General features: G+C 36.1%; 1 protein-coding gene and 1 long non-coding RNA gene across 8 annotated transcripts in view; one reads left to right on the top strand and one right to left on the bottom strand.

Moving 5' to 3' along the window:
• LOC126936257 (uncharacterized) overlaps window positions 1-21,322 on the top strand; it is a 33,849-nt gene extending 12,527 nt beyond the window's left edge. Inside the window, exon 4 of one of the 2 annotated variants that reach the window (XR_007719412.1) lies at window positions 20,921-21,322. This is a non-coding gene — a long non-coding RNA (uncharacterized LOC126936257). Of the gene's footprint in view, window positions 1-658; window positions 1,965-20,920 lie in introns of those variants that run through there. The other variant, XR_007719413.1, reaches the window with a different exon arrangement.
• CADM1 (cell adhesion molecule 1) overlaps window positions 1-26,629 on the bottom strand; it is a 333,283-nt gene that overhangs the window by 202,914 nt on the left and 103,740 nt on the right. The window lies entirely within an intron of this gene.

The raw sequence follows: 26,629 nt of genomic DNA on the forward strand, positions 1-26,629 counted from the left end.
CCAAGATACAAAAAAAGCTAAAATCAAAACATAATTGCTAATTGGTTTCAAGTTGAAAAAATAAAACTGCTTCTAAAGACTTGAAAGTTTACATATCAAAGCAGGTTTAGAAGAAATTATTCAATAGTCATAAAGCACTGGTTGACAGAATCATGTCATGTGGTACAAAAACCCATGGGAAACCTACCTGAACCAGAGATCCATGAAAAGTACATTAAGCTCTTCTCTGAAGCAGGTACCACTTACCTGAGTACAAAGAAATAGTGCCAGACACCGGGGATTCTGTCGAGTAATTCCACAGGACACTGGTGGCCTTGGTCTCCCTCTGAGTCTCCATAGCTTCTCAGAGCCCACAGGACTTTTAAGGTACTTAAATATGTGGTATATTTTGACAACAGCATGTTTCATAAGTCATTTGTCATCAGCAAACTTTAGACAAGGTTAATGAAAGTTCTGTCACTTTAATGTCTAGCCGGCTTTAAATTACAAATGTCATGCGCCATGACTAAAGAAAGGGCACCGCAATAATACCATAAACCATCATCTCCAGGGACATACAGGTAATTGCATAGCTCATTAAAAAACTGTTTTAATTATTAATTGACCGTGTCAGAGTTGTCCTTTGAAGTCAATTTTAATTTTTTTTTTTCCTTGCAAGCATTATGATTTCAAGCTGACCTACAGAACTTTGTGTATCACCTAAAACATTGGCAAGGGTGGTTGAGAAGAAAGCTCTCCAATACTTGAAATTATTCTCAAGTCACTTGCAAATAATTTGCTTACTGGGAGGAAGGAAACAGCGGAACACTTCTGAGAGGTCTGGTGTGTTCCAATCACCTCAGAGAGAGAAACCACAGGGCCAAAAATAAATGAATAAATAAAAATGCCCAGGAGTTAGAGCAAGTACACATCTTTTTTGTTAAATTTTCTTTCATGATGACGCAAAACAAGGACTAAAAATGTTTGCAAGAAACCACAAGGTGATCTGATCAGAGCTTAGCTAAAATTACAAATCTGACAATGAATAAAATTCCCTGCTTAATAAATAATTCTAGAAATAAGCTGATAATAATCGCCAAAGCTCGGAAGCCATTGAAAATGGGCAACAGTAATAACTCATACACCTTGATCTATCTTTAAGTTCCATTATTCAAGAAAGAAACTAGTATTCCCACTTTATTTTTTTTCTGAATAAATCTAGAAAACACTTTATAGATAAGAATATGTCCACTCTTGTAAAAGATGCCAGTGGCAAGCTTCAGTGTGGAACAGACAAGTATCCATAGTGTCAGAAGACAGAGTTGCCACTGATTTATTAGCAAATTGAACCTTTGCTTTAAGAGAAAAGAATTTCTCAAAATCTGTATCTGATAAATTAACCCAGTCCTTCACGAACACCATTTCAAAAAGACACTGCCAACCTTAAGTTTGAATGATTCGTTGTACTGTAAATATTTGAGGTGATTATGTCTGGCAGCAAGTGTCTGAAACAAGAACCCTCTTGCAACACAACCTAAAAATCAACGGACAATGTATGAGACAGTTAGGGTGCAGTAATGAAGCTGACCTCAGACTATTTCCATCAATACAAACACTGACAGCAAGTTTGTTCACCAAGTTTTCAGGGCCAACAACTTACAATTCAAACCTGGGATCAATTTATGGACTCTGCTGTTGTTAATGACCACGCAGGGAGAGTAATACCAGAAAACTGACAGCATCCTCAGGATGAACAGATCATCTCCCAGAATGTGAAAATGAGATAAGTCAATTCCACCGCCTTGTCTGCACCTTGAGAATTAAACAGCAACTACCAACTGATATCAGAAATTACTCTCATTGGAGGTTGAACACCTGATTCTCCTTTGCCACATCAAGCAGAGACTGACAGATAAAAGAATGACAGGAAAATTCATTCCGTCCACATTTCCTGCACTATGGAAAACCGCACGGATACAGAGCAAACCATCAAAGAAGTGTAAGTAAATAAGTACATAAATAAATAAATAAGAAAACTAAAATACAGTAAGAAAGGAAACTTTCTTTCAGAATAAGGGTCAGCAAACTAAGGCCTGTGATCAAAATCCAGTTCACCATGTGCTTTTGTAGAGACTGGAAGCTAGGAATAGTATTTGCCAATGGTTGAAAAAATTCTTAAGAATATATCACAACACCCGAAAAATACATAAAATTCAAATTTTAGTGTCCATAAATAAAGTTTTATTGGAACACAGCCATGCTCATTCGTTTACATATTGTCTACAGCAGCTTTCACACTACAACAGCAGAACTGAGTAGTTGTGAAAGAGACCGTATGGCCCACAAAACCTAACATATTTACTACCTTGCCCTTTACAGAAAAACTTTGCCAATCTCTGCTATAGTAGAATGAGACCTAAATTCCTAACCTTTGATGTCACGTTAAGTGAGCTAGCCCCGTCTTCACCCCTTCAAGCAATCCTGATATTTAATAATTTAAAGAGTTTCCCATAATAGGAGATTTCACAATAAATGATAAATGTCTATAGCTAGAGGATGTAGCATGAGTGCTTACAAACTGATTAAAAAGTTTTGTCTCTGGTATACACATATAAGTGCAATGCAATGTATAATATTCTAATTAAATTGAAGAATGGCTGCACCAGCCATGTTTCTATTAGCCAGGTCTTATTTAATTTAGCAGCAGTAATGAATGCTGAATCAGGTTAGGGCTGTTAAGATTATCTGGCTTTGCCAATCTACTAAAGTTAGGATAATAAAACTGAAGATATGTAATAGTGAAGACATTTAAAAAGAAAACTCATTTATCTTCAATTAAAATATCCACAATACTGACAATAAACTTATTACTCTTCCCCATAGAAAGGTTGGGTTGAGGAAAACAGCACATTAAAAAGAAATCCAGTCCAGCATGGGGACAATGGAGTTACATTTTAGAAGACCAAATATAGTCTGATTTTCTTGTGATACCAATATTTTACACATTTGTGTAAAAAAGCAACGGGGAAAGTAAAGAAGCTCAAAATATTCACTAGCTGACAAAGCACTGCACTAGATTTTTCAACTTCAATAAAGCTAAGCCCCTTACACTGAACAGCCAAGGGGTGGTGACCGTGTTTCTTGATACGAGCAAAACCCTGTGTTATGAAGACATGTTAAACTGTTTACTTGTTTGAGTCATTGGGAGGAACTACGTGGTCATGCTTCTGGTCAACTTCGTTTTTTGATAGTAAAAATGAAATTATGACTTATTTCATTCTGCAGATTTTATGAGTTTATTGACATAAACACAGAAAAACAAAAACTCCCTACAGAAACGGTATCAATCACCTAGGTACATTATAAAATACAGTATCTTTAATAATATTTGTTTTAGCTACCAATTAATTTTATGAGGTAATAGTAAAACTGCAGCCTCTTCCTCCCCCTTCAGTATAGACTATATAATAAAAATCAACAGATATAGGTCAGATCAATGGAGTGAAATAAACTATTTGAAGTCAGTTCTGAAAACGTACTAGTTTCGGTCCTCAAAAGACATTGTATTCCTAGGGTTTACAGCCCCTTCGCATTTAAAACCAGAGCGTCCAGATGCTACACTCAGAAAGGAAGAAATACAGTTCCTCTATTTCCTTATTTTCATAATTTCAAAGATATAAAGTGAATTTGGAATATAAGTCAAACAGGAAACCAAGAAAAATATAATCGGGGAAAGAAAAGAAGTATAAAATGGTCAGTTGGCAGCCAAAGAGAAGTTACACAAAACTGCACTTACACTAGCTCTGATTTTGAACTCAAGCAATTCTCAGCCCTCACATGCCAGTCCTGATTATTCTCTTAAAAGTGCTACTGTGTGCTATCTTCAAAATATTAAACCATCCATCAGTGTAAGTGATCCCATTAAACAATCTCTGGGTACGCTATCCAGCTGAATGAAAATGAAACCCTAATGATTATCTGAGATGGAAACCAAATGATTTAAGGGGAAATAGAAAATGTTTTCTGAATTTATCAAAAGGCAAACAATATTTTTACAACTTTTTCTATTCTCTACCACCAAAATAAATAAATTGATTAAGCAAACATTAGGCCCCTTTTCAACTTTTAAATACTAGGATATTAGTATTAAAAGACTATGGTTGTCGATGCCCTCTTTCATTTTTTAGTAATAGTTAAAAGAGGAGACAGTGAGAACACCATAAGTAGAGGTAATCAAGCAACAGTTAGATGATCATATGTGTATGCTGCAAATGAAACTCAGGCACTCATTTTGGATGAGAATCAAATCATCTCCAGGTTTTATCTCTGATGATTTAGGCTACATAAAGTGAAAAACAACTGCAGAGAGAGAAGCTACCTCTAACTTAAATAAGAAGCTTAATATTTGTCTAAACTCTTAATTAGCGATACTTTTTAAAAATCCAAAACAAACATATTCCTCTCAGTAGTGCGAAGAGGCTCCCTTTCATACAAACCTTAAAAAGAAGGTGATAACAGGCCAGGCAAGGTGGCTCACGCCTGAATCCCACTTTGGGATTCCGAGGCGGGTGGATCACAAGGTCAGGAGTTTGAGACCAACTTGGCCAAGATGGTGAAACCCCATCTCTACTAAAAATACAAAAAAATTAGCTGGGCATGGTGGCGGCCACCTGTAATCCCAGCTCGGGAGGCTGAGGCAGGGGAATCCCTTGAACCTTGGGGGTGGAGGTTGCAGTGAGCTGAGATCGTGCCACTGCACTCTAGCCTGGGCGACAGAGTGAGACTCCATCTCAAAAAAAAAAAAAAAAAAAAAAAAAAAAAAAGAAGGTGGTAACGACAACTTTCAAGACCATGCAAAATGCAATTCCAGAAGAAAATGACAAACTGTAAATACCATTCAGTGTCAACTCTATTCTAACCACAGAGGAGTAACAACAGGAAAGCAGACAGTAATGCATAATGTTAACCCACTAATTACTGGGAGTCCACAACATATAGCAAAAACAGTACAAGCTTTGAAATCAGATAAACCTAGACTCATAGCTCAGCTCTAATTTTTACTACACTATTTGACCTTGGGAAAGTCATTTAGCCTTTCTGAGCCTCGCTTTCCTTGTGTATAAAATGGAGACATCTTCTCATTTCGTTGTTATAGGGATTAAAAGAGAAACCACAGGTACACTATTGAAAGCAATATTTGACACACTAAATACATTAATCTTATTCCCTCCCCTCCACAATTAAACAAATAGTGACTAAATGTGAGAATGTGCAAGGCTACGCTAGGGCACCGTTCCTCAAGTGTGATGCATGAGATGACTTTAAGTGGTACACAAATAAAAATTTATAAGTTCTAATAATAGGATTTTTTTTCTTTTCTTTTTTCTTTTTTTTTTTTGAGACAGAAGTCTCGCTGTGTCACCTATGTTTGAGTGCAGTAGCCCGATCAAGTGATCCACTCGCCTCAGCCTCCCAGAGTGCTACGATTACAGGCGTGAGCTCGCGTGTGGCAATAATTAGGATTTTAATGTAAATATTAATATGTATTAAAAGAAGATACAGCCCAACAGACCTGTAATTTCATGGCTAATACTGATTTGGATGAGGTTGGGTAAAAAGGTAAACCAATTTAAAGAGAAATATTATGTAAATAATAATACTGTTAATATAAAGATACGGGGGGAAGTCATACAAGAAAAAAACAATACATTCTAGGAATATAAAATGCACGAGAGGTTTCCTGTCCTCAAAAAGCTTACAGCTTAAGGGCTGTGCAGATCAAGAATGAGCAAACAAATGAAATACCCCAAGTAAGAGTTCAGAAACATATATGTTATATTCAAGAAGAACAGTGCTAAAAGTCCTTCTCTTCTTGGCTCTTTTAACATGTATCACATATAAAAGCTCTTTAAAAATAAATGAGTTTACCAATTGTCATGCTGAGTTGTAACATAAGCTGATTTGCAAGTCCTTGTATAGTGGCATGTTAGGGATTTGTATGTTAAATCTTCTCTTTGAATTATCCAGGAAATCATTATTTTCTCACCTTTATTTCCTTTATAGGAAACTAAGAAAACAAAGGTTTCTGCTGGTTTAATAGCCAAATCACTCAAGACACTTGAAGCAAAACAAGGAACAATCTACTTAAAACTGTAAGATCCAGGAACGCTAAATAGTTTTAGACTTCAGCAAGTATCATCCTTAGAGATGGTACATGTGACAAGAATAAGCTTAATTTGCATTTGAAAATAGAGTAAAACAAACCAAGTCTCCCTTTAAAGGGAAATGGTAGCAAAATAGAGAAGAAAAAGAAAAGGACTTTACATGTATTCCCAAGGAAAATCACAGACTCTTTAAAAGCTCTCACAATAGGCTGGCCCTTTTAAAAACTCTGTCATATCTTAAAACAAAAGTCTTATTATCATCTCCTAATTTATGCAATGTATTAACTTTTGCTTCTTTAATCTATTTTAAAGTTGTCTTCCTGCATGATTCCTCTATAACATTTTAACAGTATACCTGCATCGTGTCAAAATTTATCTGTACCTAGTATTAGTTTAGATAAATAAACATGTAGATAGCTACAGGCAACTGAAGCTATGTTGAAAGGGATCCAATGCTATCCATGCCCAGGGAGCATACAGCTCTATTTCAGAAATGTACAAAAGGAGAATATTCAATGTGAAAGGAAATATATAAAACAGAATAAGTGAAAAGGTAACCAGCAGTTACATTCTCTGAAGTACAGTAAGATATGCTTCTATAGTTTGGACCATACAAGGTGAGAGCATGTTAATGACTAATTAGGCTCCTGTATTAGCTAATAGACAAGAAGAATAAAGCTTCAAGACCATATCACGAAAATCACTCTGTCATACTGACATTCATTCCAAGTGTCGCTACAGCATCGATTTTCTTAGAAGCTTTATGATTCAGCTGCCTTTGAACCACAGAGTGATGCCCACCTGCATCAGCGGCTAAGTACAGCTGTAGAACAGACAGACGTGGCCGACTTTAAAAATTACCTTTTTCCCCCATGACTTGCTTAGAAAATATGCACAGTGCAAAAAGTTTATAAAAATTGGGTTGGAATTTTAGAGTCTCTAACAGAGTTTCTTAGGAATTTTTGAAATATAGATTTTATTAAAATCCCCTGTTTTCTTTAAAAAGCAATATTAACCCAAACAGCTGATCCTTATTCTGGTTCTTTTGCACCTGAATTTTTAAGTTAATCACCCTTAATTACCTTTCATAGCAAGAGCCAATAGCAAAGGACTGAAAGAAACAGGTTGGAAGCTCAGTAGATCCCAAGGTTTCTCTAAGAGCTCCTGGAAAAAAAAAATTGTAACTAATCTTCATCTGTGTAGAGAAACACAAATCCCAGGGTCACTGCCACTAAATCGGCAGACCAATGTGATGAGCACTGCCGTCAATATGGCTATTCTACCTTGACTTTTGAATGTCAAAAATAATATGGACAGAATTGACTAAGCAGTCTCCGAGGTACTGCCTTTAAAATTTTTAACTTTATGGCCATTAAATATTGAACAGATAATTGGATTTATCCCCTTCAGTGCTTTATGGATGTACAAAGTACCTACCTTCTCCTGTTTTATTCAAATTAATGGTGCTCTTTTAAAGTGTCTGCCCTGAGTGCACACTATAGCCGACTCATTAAAAGGATGCTTCATCCTCTGCTTACCAACTCTTTTCTCCATTTGCAGTGAGAGGGCAAAAACCACACTCAAACCCACATTGACAGTCAAGGGCAAATCCATTGAGAGTCACCCTTAAACCTAGACTTTTCCCTCCCAAAACTCAAGTACACAGTGTGATTTGGCAGTCGATTGGCTGTTATCACAGAAAACCACAACACAGAATCCATTTATTCTGTTTTTTAATTAAAACATTTACAAATGCTTCTTTGCAACTGGGTAGCTTACTGCTACATTTTAAAATCAAGTCTGAAGAACATAGGGATGCCAGTACCTCTCTAGAGGATTAGCCAAATGAAACCCTGGATTGTGTATTGGACAGGGAAAAAATATATACTCATGGAAAGGCTGTGCAATTCACACTTGTGATAAGGAATTTCTATCAAGTATGACTAACACCTAAAAACGTACAGTCTGAAAATAACTCTGGTGGAGGTGTTAGTGGAAAGGGGTTAATGGAAATAATGTTTTCATTTTAAACAATATAAATCCACAACTGGCATTCCATTGGCCCGTGACCTCCCCTTACCCAATCCTTGTTCAAGTCATTTGCTAGTATAATTGAAACCTTCTTTGAGAGTCTTTAGATTCCATTTCATGTTTTGGAGACAATGCAGCTAAAAGACATTTACCATCCATCTTTCTTAACGTTCCTAATCTAAATAGAAGACTCAAATCTAAGACTGTGCTTTTGATGGATCACTCGCCTCCCTATACAGTAGAGCTTAAAGAGATCCTATTATTGCTTTCAGAACCCTTACAGAAAACATACATTCATACTCATTTTAGTTTTTACCACCTAGCCACCTAGCTGAACATCATATATTTATTTTTAAAATGTGCTTTCAAAACAAAAAAAAAAAAAACAGATTTTCAATTAAAAATTTCAAAAGAACAAGTTAGAAACAACTGACCCATTAAATGCAGATGGGAAAAAAGGCTTAACAACATAACATGTTAACAATTACAAAATTGTGGAAATAGGATTTGCTGCTCCTGAGTAAAATGCTAAAGATATTCCAAAGCTTTTCCTATGTGTGAGTACTTCTAATACAGGTCTCCATCTCTTCACTTCTCTCAGAGTTGAAACAGGCAATAAAACAATGCCTCCAGCCAGCCAGCCAGCAAATGCCTTTACTGTGACTCTACTAAGGGACATGCATCTGAGAATCATCTCAATTATTCTATTATATATTTGAAAATATGATTTTTACTTTATGTTTGCCTTGGAATGTATACAAAGTCTATCTAATAAGAAGTGGACCAATTCGTAATTGTTTATAGCAAGAAAATGTAAAGGATTAAAGAAAACAAAAAAAGAGCCCACCTCAGGTACATATTAAACTGGAGCTAACTTAATCAAGATTTTGCAATCTGCCAGAAAATCCCTCCCAAATATAAGTAGATAAAGCCTTAATTTCACCACTCAAATTGACTGCCCAGACCAGCTAATTGACTGCACAAAGGCAGTCTCCCTTCATCTCCATTTCTAAGTTCCTTGACTTCACAAAAGTCACAACTGACCAGTATCAAAAATACAAGCAAAGCTTGCTGACAGCTCCCTAGACTCTACCTTTCTAGTATCTTTGGTGTTCAAGCTACATTATTTCTTCCCTGCACTGGGATTTCCTATATAAGAACAGGATAAAACTGAACACATTCAGATATTAAGATTACATGAGTTACCTCTAACAAAATTACCTGCTGGAATGAAAGGAGCAATTTTGAAGTTTGTTGCCAGCCTTAATTCTACAAATCAAGATCTGTCCTGGAACACCATTTCACCTTAACCTGTCTGGCAGTTCATTAAGTCACTCAGGATTAACTGTTGTGAGTCCACCATTCCACAAACTCCAGTTGTAATTTTGAACAAGAAAAGGACATGAGACTATTGCATGGGCAAATATTAAAAAAGAAAGCGTATATATCTGACCACAACCCTAAGTGGGAGGAACACTTATATCCTATGCAGAGCTGGTATATATGTCAGTCTTTATATTAAATGTATTTTTAAATCTTATTGTTTAAAAAAAAGACACGTCTTAGTCTATTTTCTGTTGTTTATAACAGAATACCAGAAACGGGGTAATTTATAAAGAAAAGAAATTAATTTCTTATAGTTATTGAGGCTGAAAAGTACAGGGTCAAGGAGCCACATCTGGTGAGAGCCTTCTTGTTTGAAGGAACTCTCTGCAGAGTCTCAGGCTGGCACAGGGCATCACATGGTGAAGGGGCTGAGTCTGCTAGCTCAGATCTCTCTTCCGCTTCTCATAAAGCCACCAGTCCGGTCGGGCGAGGTGGCTCACGCCTGTAATCCCAGCACTTCAGGAGGCTGAAGGGGGTGGATCACGAGGTCAGGAGATCGAGACCATCCTGGCTAACACGGTGAAACCCCGTCTCTACTAAAAATACAAAAAATTATCCGGGCGTGGTGGCAGGCGCCTGTAGTCCCCGCTACTTGGGAGGCTGAGGCAGGAGAATGGCGTGAACCCGGGAGGTGGAGCTTGCAGTGAGCCGAGATCGCGCCACTGCACTCCAGCCTGGGCGACAGAGCAAAAACTGTCTCAAAAATAAATAAATAAATAAATAAAGCCACCAGTTCTACACTTCTATAACCCATTAATCTATAACTCGTTAATCCATTAACCCATGAATAGATTAATCCATTCATGGGGGCAGTCACCTCTTAAAGGCTCTACCTCTCAATACTGCCATACTGGGAACTAAATTTCAACGTGAGTTTTGGAGGAGACAAATATCCAACCAAAGCAACACGTAATCAAGAGTTTAACCCTTGAAAAATGTACATACTTGATATATCCACCATTCAAAGATGTTTTCAAAGTTAAACTAGAAGAGTGGGAACTAATGAAATTTCTCACCAGTAAGCTAGCATCAAAGAGGTAAAATTTAAAAACAGCAACAACCACCAGGTAGCAACAGTGTATGGAAGCAGGGAACATAACCTACAGCACAAAGACAAAGGGGCTAAGCAAGCCTTCGTCATGAAGTGCCTGTCACTTGCCTTATCTGTGAACTAAACATTTCTTATTTTCTACTATACAAAAAGCTAAGGCTGGTCACAAGAACCAAGGGTTGCTTTTGTTCCTTTTGAATGTCTAATAAGTATGCTTGATTAAAAAATAAAATAATTTAAAAGAATAAAGGTGATCATTTTAAACTCGAAGAGATGAACGCCATTTGCTATAAATAAATGACCAACTTCTAGCAGTAATACATGTCTCAGTATACCTTTATACAGAGTTTTGAATTTGGAAAGCACATTAGTGTTCCACATATTCAAAAAATAAAATTAATAAACAAAGATGGGAAAGATAAAAACCTAAAATTAAAAGCAAAATGAAGCAAAGGGAAATGGATGTACTTCAAATTAAAAACATAACCACTATGATGAGAGGTGAGAAAAAGAATAATATAAGTTATGATCTCAAAATTTTACTATCTACCCTATTCTAAGAAAGTGTGGAGGGAAAACATGTCCTGAACTTTGTTAGTAGGTCTTTTTCTGTACTAGTATGGGTGACATAATTTGAATCTATTTTTAGATGTATTAGAGGACTGAGTAAATGAACAAATGTGTTTGGAGGCAGGGTTTTCACTGTGGAAGAATAATACCTTATAGAATGGAGATAAGCATTCTCTGTGAAAATGGTTTGAATTTGGAAGTCTTACTGTGAACTCATAATTCCTAAAATATGTGCTTGTGTATGCATACATGCATGTGTGTGTATATTATTTTTCCTGTCTCCTAAAAAAGGCCTAGAATCAAATCTACGCTGTTAGTAAGTAGCATACCTAGTACCCCAATATTGGTTTCTAATACCTTTCTCCTCTAAAAAAAAACAAACAAACAAAAACAAAAAACAAAAACAGAAGTCATCAGAGAAATGGTTGATTACAGGGCTAGGGCAGAGAAAGGACAAGATAAGGCTAGCACATCTCACACCAGAAAAAGTTAGTGCTGAGAAAATGATAGTAGTATATTAGAAGAACACAAGATACAATCTAAAGGGGTCCCCACCAATTAAATCTAGGATAATTTGAGCACTGAAATAAGGAAAGTAATGAACTATATATACCATTAAAAAGGGGAGTCTATAAGTCAATAAGACTGATAGGCAGACAGACAGAGAAGATAGATAGACAGACAGACAGACAGATAATGAAAAGTGGATGGATGGATGGATGGATGGATGGATAGAAAAATTATTTATAGGAGAATGCTAACTACTGACTGGTAAAAGTTGATGAAGTGTTATAGTTGGAAAATTACCATAGAAAAGACTGGTTCAAGCAAGGATCATCAATAGATGTTAAATCTAACGGGCGAGTTTTGAAGAGGAACAAGATATTTGCATGCTCTTAAAGTGCCTTCCCACGGATTGCTTATCAGTTGTAAGGGTTAATATAGTAACTATACAGTAGAAAAACAGGCAATGCCCTTATCAGATAACCAAAATTACTATCACCAACAAAGGGTAGAAGGACATTGGGTATTACATTGGATATCTCTGGATGTAATAGTGTAATCTCCAGAATAACACTGAAGGACATGTTACTTCAATATTATTCTGGTTAGGAATACAGAGCCTTAATCTCCTCATGACAAAACATCAGACAAACTCAAATAAAAACTTTTTTACTTAAAAAATAAAAGAGGTGGGGGACTTCTGTATATTTTTTAATGTCAATGTCACAAAAGACAAAGCCTGAAGAACTGTTCCCCATTAAAGGAGATTGAAGAGACATAATAGCTAGATTCAATATGTAATCCTGGACTGGATCTTGCACTGTAGGGAGGAAAACTGCTATAAAGGATATCATTAGATCAATTGACCAAACTGAAATATGGAGAACACTGACAGAAGATTAGATAAAAGTATTATGTCAATGTTAAATTTCCTGAAGCTAATAATTATACCATAGTTACATAAGAAAATCTTATTCTTTGGAAATATATTCTGATGTATTTTGAGGCAAAAGGACATGGTGTATGCAACTTACCCTAGAATGGTGCAGAAAAAAATGCACAGAGAAAAATGGAAGGGAAAAAGAAAAAGAAGGAAGGAGTGAAAAAGACGGAGTGTTCACAGACACAAATGATAAAGCAATTGGAATAAAATGTCAATAAGAGGTGAATCCATGTAAAATGAATACGGTGTACTTTGTACTATTTTTGCAACTTTTCAGTAAGTTTGTAACGATTTCCAAATAAAAAATGTAAACAACAACAAACAAAACAATGTCTTCACTCACACAGCCTTGTGAATTTAAAATAACATACACGGTGTTCTTAATCTCATAACTTTATTTCTGGAAATATCACCTCAATGTGGAAAAAGTCATATGTGCAAAGATATTTGTCAATGCATTGTTTATAAAAACAAACAACTTGAAAATACCACATGTAGTTTTCAAAAACTGAGAATGGTTAATTAAATTATGCTATGCAAATTCCAAAGAACACTATGCAGTATTTAAATGTTTACAAAAGTTTATAACAATTGGAAACACATGACATGATATTAAGTGCAAACAACAGGACTAAAGATGATACATACAGCACGATCACAACTAAGTAAAACAGGCAGATAAAAGGAAAAACCTTAGACAAAAATGCCTAGAAAGAAATCCAAGAAACTGTCAACATTGGTCATCTGTTCCCAGGAGATGGTTCATGGATGATTTTTTTCCTTTCTACTAATAATTAATTAGATATATAGGCTAATAATTATATAATACAAGAGAAGCTTTATTCTTTAAATAATTTAATAAAAGTTAATAGGAATAAGTTACATTTACGTAAGTTCTTCGGGAACACCTGTTATGTAAGTAAATGATACTGTGGATGTGTGACTATCAAAATGGAATCTGAGTTACTTGCAGTCTCAAAGATGGGAAATGAAACAGAGAAGTCATACTAGGAGACAGTCATACTAGGAAGAGATAATCATACTAGGGATGACTAGTATGACAAGCAGTACTTTAGTTGTGCATCCACACATTCAGGAGCCAGTGATGCCTCTTTTCTCCTTATTCTGAGCCATCAGAGGATTGTGGGATTACTGTCTACCCTCTCATCCCACCTCCCCCCATCTCACAGGAGAAAAAAGGAAAAGCAGTGGTGCTTACAAAGATGGAGCGTGTGACAGTGGCTTCACTGATTTCGAGCTATTAATTTTTTAGCTAAACAGTCACATTTCTTACCACTCCTGCTCAGAGTATACGTTCAAGATGAAATTCTCCAATATTCTACAAGTAGAACTGGACAAGCCCAATTATATTGGGAAATGGTGATATTCACTGAGAGAGAGGGAGAGGGGGAAAGGGTTGGGGGACAGGAAGGAGAGGGAGGAAGGGAGGTGAGAGAGAGGAGAGAGGAAGTGTAGAGAAATAAAGGAAGGAGAGAAGTAGGGGACAGAGGGAGAGAAAAAGGAGAAAAGCAGGGCAGAGACTGAGGCAGAGAAAGGGTAAGAAAAAACACCTGTGCTTTGAAAAACTAGGTGACAATGATCAGATGTAAATGTTTAGTTAACTGAAACGCTGAAAGGAAAATTGAAACAGCACCGCCATTCATTTTCTAATAGGTTCCCGGAGTCACCAGCAAAAGGTTAGGCTACTCTTTAAAAAAAAAAAAAAAAAAAAAAAAAAGGTTGGGGGAGCGGTTGGGAGTATTAAGAGAATAGTGTGTGACAAAACAAAAGAGGAAGTTTCTACGTTAAACAATTATTACAGCTCAGTTCCTGTTTAAGACCATCACATTTGTGAGCATTTAATTATATTTATTTCTTAATGTACCCTGATTTGAGTAATCTTGAACTATGAATCTCATAAACTCAGCCAATGAAATAATTAAAATTCTTTTGCCAAGTTGATGTGTATGAAAAAGTCAAACACTTCATTTAAAATTTATGTGAGGCACATTCATAAGAATACACTAATTTCTCATTCAGATTTCAAATTGAATCCATTTAATGACTGCCGATAGCAAAGCAATAGGAATGCATAAAAGAATAGTCATACAATCGACAATTACCCAAAGTTCCTCTCATGTTTTATGAATCAACAATTGTCTCCTAACTTGTCAAAGAAATCAGTGTGAATTAGCGTCTAGAATCTTATAACCTGTCTGCATTAAACTATAAAAAAAAAGAGTACAATTAGACATACAATTTAAAGAATTCATCAATTTAAATGAACAAAAATAAAGAACTTCTCTGTGATCCCATGCTCCTTTTCAAGACAACACACTCTCAGGGCTGTCTGGTTTACCACTATTTCTTCTTCACATTCATGTTCTTTATCAGCAAAACGATTACAATGGTCTTTCAGACTTGAGTGATGAATGACAAAACAACACAGTTCCATTCTAAAATATGAATGGCTTTGGAGCACAGCTCCAAAAATGAACTGCAATGGTTATGCCAGAGAATAAATAACACCCAGCAACAGAATCAAATTCTAAAATTAAGCAAGAAAAAGAAGTAGAAATAAAAGAAGGAGGAAAAGGCAAAAGAGGAGGAGGATGGGGGAGGCAGAGAGGGATCCAGAAATTTCAACACCTGCGTCATGAAAATTGTTTCTTCCTTTTTCCCCTGAAACAAAACATAACACTAGCACTTACTGTAAGATAGATTAAATTATTTCTCACCAGGCGGTGAAGAAATCTCACTCCGCCCTCAAATTCACATTGACAAAACTTCTCTTACAGCTATGCACATTCTGACATACAGCAGCCACAAACTCAGTGCTCTGGTGTTGCAGCAGGTGAAGTTTGATTAAAGGCAGAGTTCCTGCCCATACATGTGAACAGGAAGATCAACTTACAAACCCCTTCAACAGTGTATAGCAGGGCTCTGGACCAAGGTGATTCATTTTAGCTATCCTAAAAAGGAGATCACCCACAGAGCACAGAATTAAATCGTGTTATTAAAAAACAAAATAGCAGGCCCACACTAACAATATCATCACAAAGAACAAATATTTCTATACAAGAAAAACAACAAGTCATTTTTGTTCATATGTCATATTCTCATTATGGCCAGTCCCAACCATTCTATTTAAAATTGTAACCCTTTCCCTAGTACTCCTACTCCTTCTTATCCTGCTTATTTTTTTCCACAGTTGCTGTCATTCTTAAAATACTACACAATTTGTTCATTTATTGTGTTAATTGTTTATTTCTTACTCCCCACTCCAATATATGTTCCATACAGGGGGAGGTATTTGTCTATTTACTCCAGTACCTGGCACATAATAGATACTCAATAAGTGTCTGTTAAATAAATGAGTCATTCATTAAGTTCAATGATTTCTTAAAGCTTTTCTTATTCAAGCAGAAAAGGCAAAAATTAGGCAGAGAATTTTCAAAGAGTTATAATAGGACATACAAGGGTTTATTATCTCTACTCTAAAAAGCCTATTTACATTGATTAAATACCACACAGACACACATATACATACACATTAAACACTGATTCAGAAATGGGCTAAAGAACCTAAAACGCTACTGAAAAGAAAAGCAAATGGTTAATAAAATTTTGGAGGAAAACAACCTCACTGACAGCAAATAAACACAAATTAAAACAAAATTATATTTTTCTTCTACATAATGTATCAAATACTTTAAAAACTTAACATTCACATTCCCAAACACAAATGACCCTGCAGTAAGATGGTCATCTCCAGCCAGGAGGAATGAAATCAAAACAACCATTATCTGACCCAGAAATTTCAATTGTGAAACCTGCAAAGAAACACTATAAAATGTAGGCAAAGACCAAATACAAAGATGTTCATAAAAGCAGTATTTACAGTAGAAAAATCTAGAGGATTAAAAGTGGTGAAACAAGCCAGGCACAGTAGTACACCTGTAATCCCATCTGCTCAGGAGGCTGAGGCTCCTGGGCCCAGGGAGGATCTCTTGGGCCAGGAGCTCAGGGCTATAGTATGCTATGCTTGCACCTGTGAATAGCCACTACAAACCAGCTTGGGCAACACAGTGAGACCCCATCTCTTCCAAAAAAAAAAAAAGGAGAAATAGCCCATTCAATTATGATACATCCACAAAATTAATTATTATATAGTCTTTAAAATGTATGCTTGAAGAATATTTATAAAGACAAAAGACTACAAATAATAGTAAATAAATAAAAACAAGAAGAGTCTAATCTGAACTAGGCATGGTAATATGCATGGAAAGTGAAAAATATTAATATCAAGAATATTTTTCTCTGGTAGGATTATAGCTGAATTTTGTCCTCTAAACTATACTTTTATGGATTCTCTTTTTCCATCAACATAAAGATTCTACCTTTAGAATTAGAAAAAAATTTTAAATGAAACAGATTTCATAGAAGACTGAAGGAAAGAAAGATTTAATAGAAAAGTTGGGATAAAATATACTTTTAAGGGTTGTCATTAAGCAAATAGAAGAATAAAGTCTTAGGAAATAAAGTATTAGAAAAAACGACCAAATGTTAACAGTATCTGACAAAAAAAAAAACATAGAGGTTGCATTTTAAAAAAATAGAATGCATTCTTATTCCCCTATTAAAAAAAAAAATCCACAGCTCTGAATAACCTTATAAGGTCCACTCATTCCAAAATTATCTCATTAAAATTTGTATCTTAAAATTCAATCTGAAATTTGAAAGGGGATCTTTTCAGTTTTAGTTCCTAATCCACATAGCTATGAAAGAGGAACAAACCTGAAAAAAAATGAGAAAATACAAAGCATTATGGCATTAGCACTGTTCTTAACATGAATATAAACTAAATTTATTGATAATAAATGAACTTTTCAATAAATCAGCCAAATACAGAGTCACTGACCACAGTAATAAATCATCTGCTAGGAAAAGGCTGAATTTATTGAAGAAAAAAAAGAAAAAGAAAAAGAAGAAAAAAATCTTTCTGGATGATCAGAAGAAAAAACTACCCAAGCTCTTAGGGAAGCCCTTTTTCATAATACGTACAGGTAGAGTAATCATTTTGACTATCTAAAACAAATTCAAACATTTAAAACAAAGACAATGGTTGTGCTTACAGATCTAGATCTACAGACTTAACATCCGCACATGCTCTTTGGAAGTCTACAAAAGCAGTGTCAACAGAAACATTAACATCCTTTGCAGTCATCTGACAGCACTGCTTCATAAAATTACATCAGATCTCTATCTAAAGCAAGTATTAGGGCTATCCATACATGCAGTAAAAGAGAATGTGAAGGGAAAGTAAGAAAATTCAAGCAAACCTATTACTTTTCTTTTAAGCTCAAATATATTTCTTAAGGCTAAACATCAGAAGCAAGATGCTTGGATATCAACACTTTCCTTTATGACTTTAGCTTTCTATCTAGCTCCAGAGGGGAAATCATGTTTACAAGAACCACGAGACATGTGAAAAGCAATAACCAAGATAAATGAAAAAAAAAAAAAAATGCCGGGTTAGGTTTTAGTCAGAACTTTATTGCAAAGGTACTTTGTTTTATGAGATGAAGAAATCTACTTCTCGTCTTCTCTAGCATTACATATTGAAAAACAAAAACATGATTAAACCATTCTTTTAATGTCATCTCATCATTTATAAAGAGCTTAAGGAAAACAATTTGCATGCAGACTGAGCACACTACAGAGATGGTGCATAGCGTGCAACCCAACGTCAAAAACTAAAGTTCAATTTCCAGTGCTAATCAAGTTTCTAAAACGGGAGCCCTGTTGATTTCCCTATGAGCCACATGATTTTTGTTTTATAGTCTTGATGCAAAATTTCCTAAAATTTTGAAGCCAATTTTTTTTTAAAAGTAGAAAATAAAAAACAAAACACTAGAGATAATTAATGTTCATCCATTATTCATTCCAAAAGAAAGGGAAAAATTCATGGTCAGAGATTGATTACTTGTATAGTATGTTCTTATAACAGAGGAAATGAGACTTTGCATAAAGTAGGAAGGGACGCAACAGATTTATAAAAATTAAGTACATGTGTGATATTTAGACTTGCCTTTGATCAATTTTCAGCTATTCATATATAGCAAGCAGAAAGCAAACTTGTCTGTATATCAGAATCACTTAAAGATATTTTTAACCATACCCCCAAACAATTAGATCACAATCTTTGGGGGTGATAGCAGGCATTCAGGATTTCTTGATGCTCTCCAAGTTTGGGAATCATTGACATAAAGTACAGAAAACAAACAAATTCTTCTGCCTTCTTTGAGATTTATCATCGGGATTATCCCAGAGAATTGAAGGGGGAAAAGAGATAAAGAAAAGGAAAAGGAAAAAGTTGGGAAAAATACTAAACCAGTGCATTAATCTACATCTGCTTTTTAAAGCAGATCATTTACACACATAGTCACTGCTGTTTCTGAAGCTGGCTCAACAAAATGCTGAAAAAAAATCATGATAGAGGTACATGGCATATTATGCTGACATGAGTTTCTACGGCACAGCCCCAGTCTTTTAAGAAGGATGCTGATTTGGGTGAGAGAGCAGAAGAGAGATTATTCTCATAAACACAAAAAAAGGTACGCAGATTCCAAGGTGACTACCACAGCTTTCTAGTGACAAATCGCCAGCAATCAGAGATGTTTGAAATGTGAACTTGCTTAACCTTGCCTACTTTAATGGTTTATTTTAATAAGGGGAAGGATATTAAAACTCTCTATTAAGTTCAAACACAGAAGAAGAGGACAAGAAAAAAATCCTAAACCCTGTAATTCCAACTTTTTTTTAAAAAGACTCACTGTAGCTAATTTTCCAATTTTACATATTATTTAAACATAGCCCAAAAGATTTTATTTGTTACGTAGCATTTTATTCTCCTTCTATCCCATATTTCTTTTTTAAAGAAATCATTTAAGGTACATGCATTCCATTTGTACTATTGGTTCATGACACTCAAAGACTTCATCATGCACACAGGATCACCTGTGTACTTAGCTTAACTCTGTGGAAATCTCTCATCCCTAGGAAAGAACCTAGATTATTTTTATGCCATCCAAATGGGGGACTGTCCCAGATACCAGATGACGAAGGGGCCCCTGAGGGACCATAATGCTAACGTGCTATGAGCACTATACAATTTGACTCCAGAGATGCCTCTCTGTTTGGCAGGGCCTCCACATATGTCCTGTGAATAATAAAGATGTGGTTGTCACTGGCGGTGGAAGCAAAGGGTGCATGTCCTTGTGAATGTGACCACATTAGATTTAAGATAGAAGAACGTCCTTTACAAGGAAAACAGAAAAAATGGTGTATCAATTTATGTGCTACAGACATGGTTGTGCTTCATTACTGTAGCATAGGATTAAAAACATAAATCTTGACCACTCTTCAGAGAGCTAGGGTTGAGCTACGTAACATGTTTTCCTTAGTGGTGGCTTTTGGCATTTTGGTCATTTCAACAATATTCGTTGGCCAACCTTCAACAAGTCACCACTTAACTAAATTTATTTATTTATTTATTTTTTTAGGAGCACATAAAGATGAAGGGAATACTTCTTTTCCAAAACAGATATGCAGGAGATTAACTTTAGAGTTGTTCTATATCATCCTAAATTTTCCACTGCTTCTGTCCTGCAGTGAAGTCACAATACATCTGTGACAGAATAACTCCCATGGCAACAGGCTGACATCATAAACACCAGATTAAGACTTGGCTGCAAAGCCAAAGGAGATGATGGGCTGGGAAGGAAGAGGCTATAATTCAAACAACTCTCTTCCATAATAGCTATGGGAATACTAAACATTACTGGCCAAGTAAATTGCTTTCTGTATAAGTGTTCTCTTTTTTTGAAGTTTGCCCCAGTGTGAAAGTCTCTCTGTAAGTCAGAACCTTAGCATTATTTTAATGTACTGTTCTGTATTTAATAATCTTATGCTTCAGACATTAGTCTGTTACCATGGGAATGACAGCAGCACAAATACAGGATTATGGCTATCAAGCAGGAGAAAAGAAATTATGAATAAGCCTCGTTATGTTCAATAATTAGCAGCTACATGGAAAAAAACAAAACCATGAATTTAGGTTGATGCATTTATCTCAGTGTTTGAATACAACTCTGAGTGTGTTATTGCTTTAAAATGAGATTCTAACAAACTGCCAAAAACTTCATGACTAGCAGTTGTTACTCAGTGCTATAATTTAAAAATTCATCCTGTCCATCTCTTTTTTCTCCTATTTATATTCTTTCCCTGCAGAAGATTGGTAACTAATGGGTAATACACAACATTCCAAGATAGATTCTGGTATCTTGAGCCAACATATCAGGAGAACGGCACAGAGAAACTGAACATTACCAGCCCCTCTACCTTAGCTAACTGTAAAATGAACAACTTCCAAGGAGCTGCTGCTGATCTCCCACAAAATGAAAAGTCTATGTATCAAGATGTAGAATAGTACAGCTAAGCACAAGGCTCCTCCCCAATCAAACAGAAGCAGAATGAAGATCATTATCAATAAAAGCACTGGCCTAGAGTTCTATCAATAAATTGATATGTAACCCAAAGAGTTTGATATGTAACTCAAACTCTTTCTTTGAGTTTCAGTTTCATCAACTTTGAAGTGAGAATAACAGAGCATAAAAGTCAAACTTGAACCAACACATGATCTGTATAGCTCATTTTTTTAATTCTCAAGTGACAATAAGAGACATTGTACTCTATCACGTTTACCTTAATGACTAAGGAAGTGTGCCATACAGTTAGAACTCTTAACAAGGCATGCACCCCTTTGCTAATTGTAGAACAGATGAACAAAATGGTAGATAAAAATTTTGAGAATACCAAAGATGGTTAGAACAATACCTCCTAAACCCAAAGACTACATCCAAATATTGAAGAAAGTACTACAGCAATGCCACAGCATCAAGTCTTCCCTGAATATTTGGGGAAATGGGCACATTGCTACACTTTTGGCATCCTGTGGAATCACTCACCCTCTCTACAAGAGTATCATTACTCATTATCCCATCCAAATCAGATGTCAAGAATGAAATCTTAATCTACTCATAAATCAGTAAACACTCAACTAAGATCAACAGCTCCTCGGTACTTTCAAATTTCCTTAATCCCCTCTTCCATGAGGTTTCTGCATTCAATGGCAATGGTACAACACATCATTGGGAGAAAGTAATTTTAGAACGTGCCATCCAAATTAACTGGTCGTGAATAGGCTCTGATTAAAATATAAAGGGCTTTTAAAATAATTTAAAATGATTCACTGGAACTAATTTGGAGATATTTTAATCTCTGAATGTGCAATGAACTGTAGTCTCCCTTGGCCCCAGCATCTCCTTAGAGAGGAACATTTCTAGTCAGGCCTTATGCCACTGGATAAGAGGTATTTGAGCCATATGAACTAAAATGCCCATGCCTGAATTTCCCCCTGACTTTTCTCACTTGTGTCTCTCCAACTTAGGCATGGTTCTCTTCCACTTTCCAAACCAAATTGTATATACTTTTCCTTCTCAGTGAATATTGCTCATCTGTTTACTAGGCCAGATAGCTAGATAATTCTAAACACAACAATGTGACAATTATTTAAAGAATCACATGAGATCAAACAATCTCAGCTTACATTCTTTAGTCATTTGTATAAATTCCATTTTAGATTAAACAAAAGAAGATTTTCCCAACTTAATATTCTAACATATTTATTTACAGGGATTCCACTAAGGCCACTTGTGAAACAATATCTAAGCCACATTTAACTAGGCTCTTTTAATGTGACTGTGACATTCAAGAAGATGGCTCAGGCTTTGAAAAGTGCCTACTTAGACCCACTACAGATTCCTTTACAAAATCCTTTGATGACTGGTCTTCAAGATTTCCTGAATCTCAGCCAAAGACCCTTCAGATAACAGGAGAGGAGAGTTAGTCTCTATTTTTCTACATTCTAGACGTTGTTGTTTCTTTCTGAGCCATGGGATAGAGCTGGAAAGAAGAAATGAGCAACAAAATCTATATATTGGAGCACTGTGATAAGGATAGATATTCCCTGATTTAATCTTCCCAACAATCTGATAGGTAGTTATTATTATACCTACTGAGTAAATGAGGAAGTAGAAGAAGAAAAAGATATCCAACTGAGTTATCACACAGTAATGAAAAAGTGAAATTCAAACCTAATACAACTCCAAAACCCAAGTTCTTTCTGTTGTATTCTTATTAAAATCCAGTCTTCTTGAAAGTTGGAAGCTGGTCCTTTCATTCTTCTGTGTAATCTCAGAGACTACACATACAAAGAGTTCTTAACAAAACATGTATATCAAGTAAAAAAGGCAAAGTGTTTACAAGAAGTTATCTAGTTTCTTTTGTCAAGCCAATCCCCTGGCCCAGACCAGACCAGAGCACACGCGAGAAGTATGACTTACTACTACAGCATCAGAGAAGAGGAAGGAAACCCTCAAAATCCATCCATTTTGAAGCTGATGTATCCGAGCATAAGATTGTCACTTACCTAAAAGAAATATGAGAGAAAACACCATTATTGTAAACGTAGACATTTACCTCTTAGAAACTTTACCTACTAATATATTAAAATATACTTTAATTTTATAGTCAGTGTATCCTGAGCACAATAGTATAAAAAGAGCTGTTTTTTCATCTTTCAGTTTTTCAAAGCCATCCTCATTATCTTTTTACAGAGTATTTAATTCCAGTCTTTTTCTCACCTTTACCTGGAACAGTCTAACTTTTTGTGATGATAAAACATCTTTAAAAGATTGATGTATCTTCTCTCCAGAAAAATCACATATAGAAACCTCTTTTATATAGCGTTAGCCAGTTCACAGTCCACCTGCGGTCTACCCACTGACCTATATGATGAACATCATATGAGAGCAGGCTGTAGGATATCCCTGAATCTTACACATACTTCATAATTTGCTTCAGAAGCCCACAAAAACTTTAAATTTCCAGAAACATGTGATATATGTACAAAATTCTGCACCCAGCCTATATAAAATGCTCATTCTTTTTCAGAATAAATGTCCTATCAACAAAGAATTGGTCAATACTAGGTGGCAAAGAAAGTCTCTAGAAATAGCAGAGAAATGCCAGCTACTTAGATGCCAACTAGGTCTGTTGGCTATAAAAACTTAAATAAATTAAAAACAAACCAACCAAATAATTACCAAGAAAACATAAAAAAGAAAAACAGTGTATGTGTGTGTCTGTGTTCTACATCGGGATAGGGAAGAGGCAGGCACTACCAGATATTTTAAAATATTATAAAGCTTCTACAAGTGGAAGAGTGTGGTTTTGCTGCATGAAGAAACAGAACAATAGAACAAAAAGCTCAGAAAGTGAAAAAAAGTACACATAGAAAATTGTATATGATGAGAGATCACACCTCCGATCAATGTGGGAAAAGATGGCCTTTTTAATAAATGATGTTTGGACAAGTGGACAGCCAATGGAAAAAAATTAAATTGCATTCATACTTCACATTATATATCAGAATACTCTCAAAATCAGACCTACATATATATATGGTGGCGATATATATATGTCTTATATATATATATCATGTATATCTTACATATATATCATATATATCTTTTTTTTTTTTGAGATGGAATCTCACTCTGTCCCCTAGGCTGGAGTGCAGTGGCGCAATCTCGGCTCACTGCAAGCTCCGCCTCCCGGGTTCACGCCATTCTCCTGCCTCAGCCTCCCGAGTAGCTGGGACTACAGGCGCCGATGCCACCATGCCTAGCTAAGTTTTTGTATTTTCAGTAGACACAGGGTCTCACCGTGTTAGCCAGGATGGTCTCGATCTCCTGACCTCGTGATCCGCCTGCCTTGGCCTCCCAAAGTGCTGGGATTACAGGTGTGAGCCACCGTGCCCAGCCTATCATATATATCTTATATGTATCATATATATCTTTTATATATATATGCTTATTTGCTGGTGATATATATAAGCATACAAAAAGATGCTCCACATCATATTTCATCAGGGAAATGCAAATTAAACAACAATGACATATCACTATACACCTATTAGAATGGCCAAAATCCAGAAAACCGACAACACCAAATGCTGGGGAGGGTGTGGAGCAGCAGGAACGCTCAGTTATTACTGGCAGGAAGGCAAAATGGTACAGCCACTTTTGACAACAGTTTGGCAGTTTCTTACAAAAATAAACATACTCTTACCATACAATTCAGCAATCATGCTCCTTGGTATTTACCCAAGAGTTGAAAACTTATGTCCACACAAAAACCCGCACGCAGATGTTTATAACAGCTTTATTCATAATTGCCAAAACTTGTAGGCAATAAAAACGTCCTCCACTAGGTGAATCAATAAACAAACTGTGGTATATACAGACAATGGAATGGTATTCAGTGCTAAAAAGAAATGAGCTATCAAGCCATGAAAAGACATAGAGGAACCTTAAATTCATATTAATAAATGAAGAAGCCAAACTGAAAAAGCAACCATGTTGTATGATTCTAGCTATATAACATCCTGGAAAATACAAAACTATGGAGACAGTAAAAAGATTAGGGGTGGGCCAGGTGCGGTGGTTCACACCTGTAATCCCAGCACTTTGGGAGGCCGAGGCGGATGGATCATGAGGTCAGAAGTTTGAGACCAGCCTGGCCAACATGGTGAAACCCCACCTCTACTAAAAATACAAAAATTTAGCCAGGCATGGTGGCGCATGGCTGTAGTCCCAGCCACTCAAGAGGCTGAGGCAGAAGAATCGCTTGAACCCGGGAGGCAGAGGTTACAGTGAGCCGAGATTGTGCCACTGTAGCCTGGGTGACAGAGCAAGACTCCATCTCCAAAAAAAAAAGATCAGGGTTGCCAGGGATATAAGGGAGGAAGGAATAAACTGGCAGAAGGCAGAGGATGTTTAGGGCAGTGAAAATACTGTATAATGATGAATATGTGTCATTATACATTTATTGAAACCCACAGAATGGACAACACCAAGTGTGAATCCTAACGTAATCCATGGACGTTGGGTGGTGACGGTGTGTCAGTGTAGGTTCATCAACTGTAACGAACATACCACGCTGGTAGGGGATGTTGATAACGGGAAAGGCTATGCATGTGTGGGGACAAGGAAATCTCTGTACCTTCTTTTTAATTTTGCTGTGAATTTAAAACTGCTACGAAAAAATTAAGTCTTTTTTTAAAAAAAGCCCAACACCCCCACAAAAAAATCCCACGTAACTTTTGAAAGAAAACTTGCATGAAGTCTGTTATAAAGATAGAGAAAAGGCAAATCCAGAAATAATAAAAAATAACTTTGTGTACATAAAAATGTATTTAAAAAAAAAAAACCTTGTGCATAGCAAAACAAAACAAAACAAAATGCCATCAGCCAAAAGACAAACGATACACTTGGAAAAACAATGTTTGCAACCTATCACAGACAAGGGAATTATAATGCCTCACATAAGAAGCTCCTAAGGCCAGGTGTGGTGGCTCACACCTGTAATACCAGCACTTTGGGAGGCCGAGGTGGGCAGATCATGAGGTCTGGAGTTCAAGACCAGCCTAGCCAATATGGTGAAACCCTGTCTCTACTGCAAATACAAAACTTAGCTGCGCGTGGTGGTGTATGCCTGTAGTTGCAGCTACTCAGGAGGCTGAGGCAGAAGAATAGCTTGAACCCAGGAGGCAGAGGTTGCAGTGAGCTGAGATCATGCCACTGCCCTCCAGCCTGGGCGATAGAGTGAGACTGTCACACAAAAGAAAAAAAAAAGGTTCTAAGAAATCTAAAAGAAAAATACCAGCATTCCCATAGAAAAATAGGCAAAGGACATAAACAGGGAGTATACAGAAGAATAAGCAAAAATGGCCCAAAACATATGAACCAATGCTCAACTTTATTCATAATAAGAGACATACATTTTTTTTTCACTGATCAGACTGGCAAAACTCCA

Source organism: Macaca thibetana, chromosome 14 (genome assembly GCF_024542745.1).
Source record: "Macaca thibetana thibetana isolate TM-01 chromosome 14, ASM2454274v1, whole genome shotgun sequence".
Classification (NCBI taxonomy): Eukaryota; Metazoa; Chordata; class Mammalia; order Primates; family Cercopithecidae; genus Macaca; species Macaca thibetana.